The following is an 11,506-nucleotide window of genomic DNA, read 5'->3' as shown; positions in this document are numbered from 1 at the left end:
TGGTTTGTCCTGTGCTGTGATCTGTGTATATATATTCCTTTTTTCTTTTATGTTCTTATTTTTCTCTTTGACGGCTGTGAGGTGACTTTTTGAAAGGTGCCATCAAATAAAATGCATTATTATTATTATTATCATCGTACATCCACACATTTACAGTTCATCGATTCTAATGGCTGATCATGAACACGTTGTTCTTGTACACTTGTACAGAGTTCATTCATGTGTCCAGTCAAACAGCAGCTCTGTGGACATCAGTATTGTCTTGGAGTCTGACGTTCTGTCTGAATCATAACAAATACTCTCTGTGTCTGTTCAACATTCGTCCTCACACCCGATCTGTTCTGTAAACCCCGAGGTGGAAGTAGGCCACTGTGTTCCTCACTGATCTGTCATCCGTGTCATTTCATAAACTTTCTTTCTTTTTCAGAGAACAGAGATTTACACCTGTCTATCTGACAGTGCTTATTAACTATAGGAAATGTTTTTTTCATAAACCTTTGATTGAGGATTTGATGGTCATTGTTTTGATTTTATTTCATTTATCAAAGCTCTTCTCTGCTCCAGTTTGTATAAAAGCATCAACTAAGGCCAGGTTTCACGGACAAGGCTTAGTTTAAACCAGGACTATGCCTTAGTTAAACACGGATATTTAAGTCGCTTTTATATAAATGCCGTAGAAATGAATGTTACCGGTGTGTATCTCGAGACAAAAGAAGGGTACTGACATATTTGAAGGTATGTAAGGGCAAGTTATTTTCAGTTAAGACGGCTCAAACATTCATTTGAGTCTGGGACTGGTCTAAAGCCTTTCATTTCATTTTATTTATCAAAGCAGTCGTTGCTATACTTCATGCACAAAGCCGGTCTGGTATCCAGCCAACAGAGAAACAACAGCTGAGAAACATCCCTGCCAACATGAACAGCCATTTTCTGCTCTGTTTTGGAAAGATTATATAACTTTGGGCCCATGTTGAAAAATAGAGAAACTGAAATGATGACTCAAGCAAAAAGAGATCACAACATAATCCTTTCCGATCTTTACAAATCTGGGGCCGGACCAAAATATAAGATAGGAATGTTCTCAAATATTTTCTCAAGAACATCTTCTCATAAGAATAAAATAAAACATGCTTAAGGAGAAAATGTAGGAACTGCCGTAAGATTTTATTTCCTTCCTAAATTTTTTCTTAAATAACAATTTCCTTAAGAAAGTTTTGTGAATCCGCCCCTGGATCTTAATTTAATCTCTTCCAAAGATATTGTGAGTAACTCTCTCCAATCTGTTCGGTTATCTCTTAAAAACACACCGAATGCATTTCAAACTGATGCAATAAAAAAAAAACGTTGATGTTTTATAGAAATATTAACCAGAACTGTGTTGGCACGCTTCTGCGTTTGTAAATCACAGAACAACAGAACATGACAACCAGCATGTATTACACAACACATAACATGTGAACATATAGAGATGAATGCTTGTCACAAGTTTCTAGTGTTAAGATTCTGCTCATTACTATAGATTTTCGAGACTGACTAAGTGCAAAAAATAAATCAGATTGTGAATAAAGACTTTGGTAAAGGATGTGGTTTATGAATAAATATTCATAAGGAGCAAACATGCATTGTTTTTAGTTGTAAAGCAGCCGGTTGGAGTACAACACAATAAAAGAAAACACGCTTGTCTAGAGATACCGACAAATGTATAACACGCTCGTGGCATGAACGTGTCCAATATGATGCATTAGAAACTTCTTGCTTTGACGTCGACAGCTCTTGCAGTATTTCTTTCAGATCCGGTTTGTTATTGTATGAGTCAATGAATGAAGTGGATCTATCACGCAGATATCAGATTTAAAAGATTTGTTCAAAACAAACACGACACACTAGAGACCTGACCGTCTTCCTTCATGCCACATTAAAGAAATCTTCACTTTGTTAGTCCTTAACATACAAAAAAAAAGGTGTACAGAGATTGTCACCCAAAGTCAGAATGAGAATGTCTCCATAAAGCAACCTGCCAACTGAAGAGCAAGTCACACATCCGGATTTATGACTGTTACATAACTGAAGCTTATGAGGGATATTTAAGAGGATATATCGCTGCCAAGAGGACACTTTTACTGCTCAGAGGGTTCGCTTTCACAGCTCAGGAGGTTTGAAGAAGTTCTCCGTCGTTTTATTATCAACTTAGTCGCGGATGTTTCTCCTAAAATGAAGAAATAAAAGCACCTTTTGAAACACATTTGAAGAAGAATGTTACATTGTTACGTGGCTGGTGTGTTTTCTTCAAAGGTATTTGTTTCCTGGCAGCCTAACAAGAACTGCTATTAAACTATTCAGCTGTGACATGTGTACTGTAGACAACACCCAGATCAATTCATCAAAAATGCATTGACGGACATTTTTTGGACGCCACATGCCGGAAGACATCTGAGTTCAGGTAAAACATATAGGCCCGGCATGCACCGGCTGAGCCGAAACTGCCATTGGCGCAAGACCACGGCCAAATTTATTTCATTCAAGGCCATGCGCTTCATGCGCTTCATGCACTTCTACTTTCGGTCAACACGTGTCACAACTGTTGATCTGAAATGGAACGGGATAAAGATTTGATGTGCGCTTGCTTCATCACAGTGACAACAGCTAAATGTGGCATTGTGTGTGTGTGTGATGTGGGGTCATGTGACAGAGTTACATAAGATGCAAAAATCTGTCCTGGATTGTAATGTAATCGTTTTTATACCATTTCTCCTTTGCACAGAGTGTGCTAATATGAAAGCACATCATTTTAAAAGCATAGTGAACCAAAAAATTCTTTAATAAAGTGGTTCTCAAACTTTATTAGATCAAGTACCAACTTTAATAAAATGAGTTGTTCCAAGTAGCACCTAATGACCGCCATAGAAAACCACATGAATAAACACTTAAATTAACGGTAGAGCTGTGAACCTTTATCTTACACCTCGTCCTCTGATTCTAATGTATTATTAATAATAAAAATACTTTTTTTATTTACCACTTTTTTTCTCATGTAAGCTGTAATAGTGGACACAAAAAACTTTTCTGTGCTCTGTAAACAGGCCTCTGTAAATAACTTTTATGGAGGATTTATTAACGTTGTGGGGACTACAAACTTAAATTGCAGACAAACAATTTGGAAAGAATATTTAACACATTAGATTAATAAATATACGTATACTTAAACATAAGGAGAACGGCTGTTTATAACAAACAGAGACGTATAGCAGGTTCACACCAAACGCGAATAAAGCGCTTTGCGCAAGAAATTTACATACAAAGTCAATGCAAAGACGCGAACAGACACGAACAGACGATTTTGTCAAAGCGACGCGTCAAAAATACATCGCAACGCGTTTCATTCATTTAACCTCGAGCAGATGCAGTGTGTGTGTGTGTGTGTGTTTGAGAGAGGACACACAGTATGTGTGTGTGTGCATGTGTTTAAGAGAGGACACACAGTGTGTGCGTGTGTGTTTGAGAGAGGACACACAGTATGTTTGTGTGTGCATGTGTTTAAGAGAGGACACACAGTGTGTGCGTGTGTGTTTGAGAGAGGACACACAGTATGTGTGTGTGTGCATGTGTTTAAGAGAGGACACACAGTGTGTGCGTGTGTGTTGGAGGACACACACAGGGTTGTCAGCACATCATAGTGAGTAGCAACATGCAGGAAAACCTGAAGAGTAACTGATCTGAAGCCAGTCTGAACCTGTTATCATAAGAAGCAGAGACAGGAGGGCGGAGGGAAACACAGACAGGAGAGTAACATGCTGACTCAATGCAACATTCCTTGACAAGACGAAATCACAATCCGATGATCTGGATATGTTCGCTGGGAGTCAAACCCGTGACCTTTACGCTGCCAAAACAACTGAAAGTTTAAGTTGAACATTAAAAACAAACAAAAAAGAAAAACGTTAAATATCTGTTGAGCTAGAGGTGGATTATATAATAATCTTTGGCAAACAGCATAATTCGTTGCCTTCCAAGATAAGTTTTGGCCAAATGTAAAGGGTACCCATCACAAAAAACACAACCCCAGAAAAAAGAAGATCCATCTAACGCTGATTCACGAGTTCGCCCTCGCCGATAAACAGCTCCTTGTTGGGATAGATGGTAAAGCATGGGAATGAAGGTTATGCATATTTGGCGTGTTGTACAGGGAGTGGGCTCCGAGCCCGCCGGATCTATCTGAACCCGGAGCACTCTACCCTGCTCAGAGCAAGTGTGCCGGGCTCGGAACCGGCTCGAGCCCAGAACACACCCCCCCGAGGGTCCTGCGGGACTTTAGAGAAAATGAGAGGAGCTGGGGTGGAGGAGGGATGCTTATCTGGCAATATGCAACAGGTAAGATTGTTTGTCTATTTATGATAGAGCTTGCAGGAGCTGATAGGGTAGATACAGTGATTGCTGATGGTGAACCAGCCTAGATCATTAAGTAGAGATTACGTGCTCGGCTGATAGGTGATTACTGCTGATGGAACATCGGGCTGATTTATATGCTTAGGTTCCTCCCGAACTTTGTTAATAAAACTTTCTAAATATTCACTCTCTGGGAGCACAACAGGAGCTTTATGGGTGGCAGTGTGGTTGAGACATTTGAGAAATGCTCTTGTGTGGATTAAGGGGGTTGCGTGAGTTATTTAGGGTATGACGATGACCACCGAGACTCAACTAAACGTTTTAAAACAGAATCAAATGAGTCTCAATTTAATAACGGATGTTTGAGTTCATATTGAGATCACTTCAATAACATTGACTTTTGTTTGACAAATCTGAGCTCAGTTTGACACACTGTTGACATCTCTTCTGAAACTGTAATGACTCTCAGGAGAATTTCTGACTCTCAGGAGAATAATCTGAGACGCAGATGAGACTTAAGCAGTTTAATCAACACTGTCTTGGGAAAATATTAAAGAGAACTCGTGATTTTTCTTTCTTGTGTGATGTTGCTTAAATAACAGTGTTTATGGCATTGAGATGGTAAACAAAAGTGATGTCACTGTCATTGACAGGGTGTTGTGATGTACGGTTCATCTTGTAAATATCTCTTTGTTTTGTATGTCACATGAGGAGCCCTACAGATGTGCCGTTGAGATTCACGCAGCAGCTTTGGAATACTGGATTCAGTCACCTCTGTCTCCCAGAACCCATTTTATGGTAGAAGTGCGGTGAGTACGTGTGAGTCCTGGACACATGTTCAGCCGGTTTGGGGGAGGTGAAGGTGACTGAGGTTAAAGGTTAAACTTGCAATAGGACTCTATATCCAAGCATGTACCGTATGCTGGTGTACTGTATGTCATGCACCAGCTCTTTTTCCTCTCGTCTATATTTACCCACATGTCTTTTACATATAACCTTTACATGCCATTATCTAAATTTATAGGATTTCTCAACAACAAACCCTCAAAGCAGAAATCTCTTATTGACTTGAAACATTGCTGATAAAATCATGAAATCATCAAATGTTCATGAAATCATTCAAATCAGTTTCCTACGAGAAAATGATGTTATTAGGAACACTGCAAAAACATTTATTTTGCAAGGTTTATTGCTTTCAATAAAACAGTGCAATTAAATATTATAAAATAGTAGTTCACCCAAAAACCACTTACTAACCCTCATGAATTTGCTTCTTCACTTTTCTGTCATTTGCCTTTAAGCATTTGGATTAAATCTTTGCATTTTTATCCGTCGGCGTGTTCCCTGGGAATCAAACCCAAGGCTTTTGTGATCACAATACCAATGCTCTCTCAACTGAGCTTCAAGAACTTGAGATTAACCATCTAAAACCAATATGGCGCTGAATATTGTGTGGAAATACTGCTGTCATCGTTTGTTGTCCAAACGTAATAAATAAAAAATTGGACGTCAGGGAAGGTCGCAGAGTTTGGATTCTTTTAGGGTCATATTGTTTTGAAAGATCTATTTGCAGAGAGAACACCCTGTGCTGCACAGGGCACATATGTGTATATATATACATACATACCTATATCAACAGCATAAACTCTACACCGCAGGCCGATCACAGCGGGATGCACAGCAGCTCATATATCACTCACATACACACAGAATGAACCGACACAGCCAATTATAAACTGATAACACAGATGTGCCTGTGAAAAGAGCTTTAATAAAAAACATCTACAGTGTTCCAGTGACTAGTTGCACCTTTAGTGTTCAATGGCTCGGCTGTGATTCTATAAATGCGCCGCTCATGGCAACAGTCTGGTTATTGTATTTGCAGAACTTGAACTGAGCCACTTGAAAAAAGTAGATGAATGTCACTAAATCATGACATTTTTTACAATCTATGTTTTATTTCTTGATAGAATCCGGTTGGAAGTACGCAAAAGTGCTGTTGAGTTGTCTGCACAGAAGCTAATTCACTGCAAAAGACATAGAAGGAAGTAAAACAAATAATCTAAAGAATTACAAACATCTCAGTAAATGTTCCTGATCTACAAGCTGGAATAGAACAAGCCATCACATGAATAAAAGAAACGTTACAGCAAAATCTTTCCTTTTACAATCCTTTGGCTCTTGAGTGAAAACAAGGTCAAAATTTGGATGTGTTTGACATATTATTTGCATATGTGTTGTAATATTGATTTGCATGTTCTTATACCTTCAAGTGTAGTTATACTTTATGATGTAGAAAACCAAAAAACGAATAAACTTCATATCTCAGCATATTGAGGCACAAAGGAAACAACATTATTATTAATGAATCTGCTGCTGCAGCCTTTACACACATATTATTGCAATTGTGCATATCTTTTTCATTGTGGGTAAATCTTCATATTTTGTCATTTTGCATATACCGTCAAGCATGGCTTTACTTTTTGATGTTGAATTTTGACAAAATGTAAACGTGGAATATGCTGACACTATATGTGCGTGAGTACATGGGGAACAGTTGCAGTAAGAGCAGAAGTCTTTAAGGGCGTTAAGGAGAGGATAGAAATATACATGCAGACAAAGTCTATCAGTATAATGTGACAGCACTGTTCAGTTTCAGGAGAACATTGTGTTCTGTACATTTTGTTCGTCTTTAAAAATCGCTCTGTCGCCACCTGCCGGTGAACACGTCAATGTGTCGCTCTGAGGTTGGGTGCAAAATAGATTTTGTTCCCTAAATCAAATATTAACGCATGGATTTGAACAAATGTCAAATAAAATTCACACACACACATATATATATATATATATATATATATACACACATTTTAAAGTAATATTTTATCTCAAAATACCACATCTAAAACAATGAATCTCAGCTTGATCAGCCTAAATTGCTTCTTTCACCCAGTTTCCCTTGAAGTTGATGGCGTTCACCAAAACACAACACGTCACATTATCGAGGACTCCGGGTCTCAGCAAGTCCTTGATCTTTCCTATGATGAAACAAACATTAAATTAATTTCTTGACTACAAATCTCATTCATATCTCATTATTAAATATGTTCATGTTTTAAGCCAACGTCTTAATAAACTTTCCAATCTAATAAGGATCTATGAAACTTGTCTTGAAATGGTTTTTGTTAAGAGTCAATGTGCATTGGGTTATTGTGAGATTATTGTCTATATCAAGAACATCTTTAAGGACGGAAATGGTCACAAATGTTTAACCATGGAAATCCGAAAGGTTCATATTGGTTTTTTACCTTGTGTCTGTTTCTCCACCCAGTAATTGATGTTGACCCGTTCAGCTTCTGCATTTGTTTTAAAGTCCACAGGCTCCATAGTATTTCTGTGAGACATCAAATCAAATGTAAGTCACATCAGAGCTGACCACATTTCCACAATTCGCATGAACAAGAATGATTTGAGTTGTGAATGAATAAACCGCTCTTACATCAATAAACTGAAAGGATTTCTCTACGTAGATACGATTGGCAAGACTCAACACACATGAGTCTCCTGGTTTGTTCAAGTCACTCATGAGCTTGCTGAAGCTGGAATGAATAAGTTCCTCCTGCTGATGATAAGACTTCAGTTTACATCAACATTTTCAGATCCGTAAAATCCACGAAAGCCAGACGGATAGTTTTAAAGATGACCATTACATAAAACCTCATGGAGTTAAAATCTCATGTAAGTATCTTGGTCTGCTGCTGAACAGGTGATCCAGATGCTGTGGTTGTAGCTTCAGGTTTGATTAGTTTGTTTAGACACAGAACCCGATGAGAGAATGAACAAATCAATCCAACTTCACTACTGAAATAATGAACATCTATGCCATATGCCAGATTCTATGGTGTATACATCACTAACAATCCCTTTATACAAGCTTTAAATAATGTCAGCTTTAACAACTATTGATGCCAAAGCCTTTTCTTTACATTCAATAGCAAAAGGTTTTTTACCTTTTTGTTATCAAATGTATAAGGTTATCATTTGTCCATAATACTGTAAGCTTAAGATTAAAATAATTTACATTCATGTACTATATCACAAGTTCCTCATGGTGGAGCAACAATCTAAAGACAGTTTTAGTGAGCAAGTCAACATGTCTATACTCTGAATCATAACACATCCAGCGTGTGACGTAATGTAAAAATCTGAACACACACCAAAAGACTTTGTTCAATTCCATCTTTTTCTTTACATATCTCCTCGTTCTCAACGTGACATCTGACCTGTAACATCTGAGATTGTGTAAAGAGAGTAAAAGACATTTGCTCTTGTGTTTTTCTGGCTGATCTTCTTGAACAGATTAAGAGAGAATTGTGTGTTTGCTGCTGACAAAGACTCCATTTTCACAACCCGAGCGAAGAACAAACAATCAATTAGAGGTCAAAATAGATTCAATTACATTTTAAAACTACATTCTTATGTGGAGATGTGTCTAAACTGTATTTAAATCCATAAATGAACAATCTCTGAAGAGAGACTCTCGACTGCATCAAGAGGAACAGAAATGAAATAAAATCATTGAATCACCTGGAAATCAGCAGTATTGATGATGCGTCCTGGTTGTCGTTCTTATACATAATGTCTGGCAATAAACCACCCAACAGCATCCAAAAGATAAACTGTTAATCTCATTCGATTATGGCATAAAACAGCATGTGCATTAAAGTTGATCTGCGAATCACCATTGCATATCAGTCATCCTTTCAAATAGACATGACATGAAAAATGATAAACTCATCCATCTTTGTAAACAATAAACTTATCCTCATCGTTGACAAAAAAAGACACGAGTCCTCTTGGGTGTAACTGTGTGTGGTTCGCAAATGTATGTGTGCAGTCATAAAGTTCTCAGCACCACGACTGGCAGCAAATATCTGTCATCAATGTGTTACAATGTGTTCGGTTTGTGCAAATATCAATTTATGTGGATGCCAAAAACTTTATGAAAAGAAGGGTGTGGACTCTTTGGTTTAATACTAAACCATCAATGCACAATAGCAAAGTTGACTGCGTTGCCATGTTTGACTTTTGGACTCCTTACGATGAGAAATATGTGTAAGCAAATACAAAAAAATGACATGATTTCATAAAGTAAGCATATCTGTTTGTAAAACATGCATGTGAGACAGTACAAACTTAAATCATTTTATATAAATTACCATAAAATATAGATTTTCAATAGTTTTAAATTATAGTTTGAACATAGAAGTCTTATGGTTTGTGTTATGAGGATTCCTCTCCTAATGTCAAGCTGTTGTGAATGTAATTTAAAAGACTATACATTTAAAGGAGACTTGTGTGCCTTAATAGGTTGTAATAGCCTTACACTACTAGCATTTGTCGTTATATAATGTAATTTCTTGAAAAGAAATGATACGTAATACTCATTTTAACCTAAGGAGGCCGCCGTTTTCTATTTTCGATTACGTTAGCGGTTTAACGCACAGGCAGCCAAACTGAAACATGAATGCAGACAGTAATCAGCTTATAAAGTGCTGTAAGATAAAAATATGTCAAAAATAATAAAGAAAATAAAGATGATGTTTGGTGTATTTTTCATCCATCTTGTCTATTTAAATCTTGTCGGACAGAAACAATACAAACATACATATTAAGAAAACCAAAAGTCTTTGCAAATTTGATACATACAAAATATTTGTATAAAATGCATTTAATCAAGATTTGGACTTTAAGTCATTCGCTAACGGGGGTTGTTTAGCCTATACCTGACATACCTATACCTTGTGTGCTCTAATGCTGCGTTCACACTAAACGCAATAAATACATTTCATGCAAAGGTGTATTTGTGTACACAAAGGTGTCAATGAGCTCTTGGCGCAAATTTCACATTGCAAGTTTGTGCCCAGTTGCGTCTTTGCATTGACACCTACTGTTTGACACGTCCGGATGCATAAAGACACTCCACGTCGCTCAATGTTTTTTGTGTCACTCACGCAAAAATAACAAACCATTCCCGTGCCGTGAGTGATGAAGAGCGATTAACGCGATGCTTCGCATTTGGTGTGAACAATACAATACTGATATATATTTACAACTACGGAAAACATGTGCTTCGCCCGTAACGTTAAGAGAACAGATTTAGGTTGCAACCATTCGACCATTCAAGTATTTTGAAGCAAAATAAAATGGCGGCCCCGTGTAAAAACATTTTTCAAAGTTTATGAGTATTGTGACATTTACCCTGTTTTTATTTAGCATTTATAAAGTCAATGCCATTGTTAATATATTGAGTCATACATCTCTCTAAACCTGGAGAAATGTAGAATGCAAAGAACTAGATCCAGAAATGTCATTAGTGTTTGAACAGAGATCTCGACAAATGTCTTAAACTGATCTTAGATTTGTGAAGTCTGAAATCAAAAGTCAACATTATTGAAGATCTCAATATGAACACAATATGAAGTTCTCACATGGGAGTTGCATGGCAACTGATAAGCAGGGTTCTCATGATTATGGAAATCTTATGTAAAATCAATGATGTTCATTTTGTACCTCTAAAATATTTTTCTTGGCCGGAGAGTGCTGTTTTATATCAAATGATTGAATCTAGTCCTCATAAAGGAACATTATTAATAATTTCTTGAAAATAATTAATATGATAATGTATTAGTTACACTGGATAAGCCCGTTCTTGACTCGCTCTGTCAAAAGATTCTACTGTTACTCTAGAAAATTAAATATATAAAACAAAACTTTATCTGTGAGCAAGTTTGAGTCAGATATATGTACGAATGGTTGGGTTTGTTCGTATTTCACCCAACCAGCATTTCTTCTGGATAAAAAGAACAATAACATTTACATTTCTCAACCTATTTCAATTGGAGTGCAAAAAAATCCCAAAGAGCTCAATGCGAAGTCTATCCCTGAATCCACCTCTACTTTATACACCATCCTTCTCGTCTACTGTTTTGTGTGTACTGAGGTTTCGGACTAAATGGAAATGTTTCCATTAAAACCATTAGAAAGTGTGTTTTTTTGGGCATCATTCAAATAGCAACGACTGTTGTTCTATTGGTTCCCAACACATCACATCAATAGAATCCAA

This window comes from Barbatula barbatula (genome assembly GCF_947034865.1).
Source record: "Barbatula barbatula genome assembly, chromosome: 12".
Classification (NCBI taxonomy): Eukaryota; Metazoa; Chordata; class Actinopteri; order Cypriniformes; family Nemacheilidae; genus Barbatula; species Barbatula barbatula.
This window is presented reverse-complemented; position numbering follows the sequence as displayed.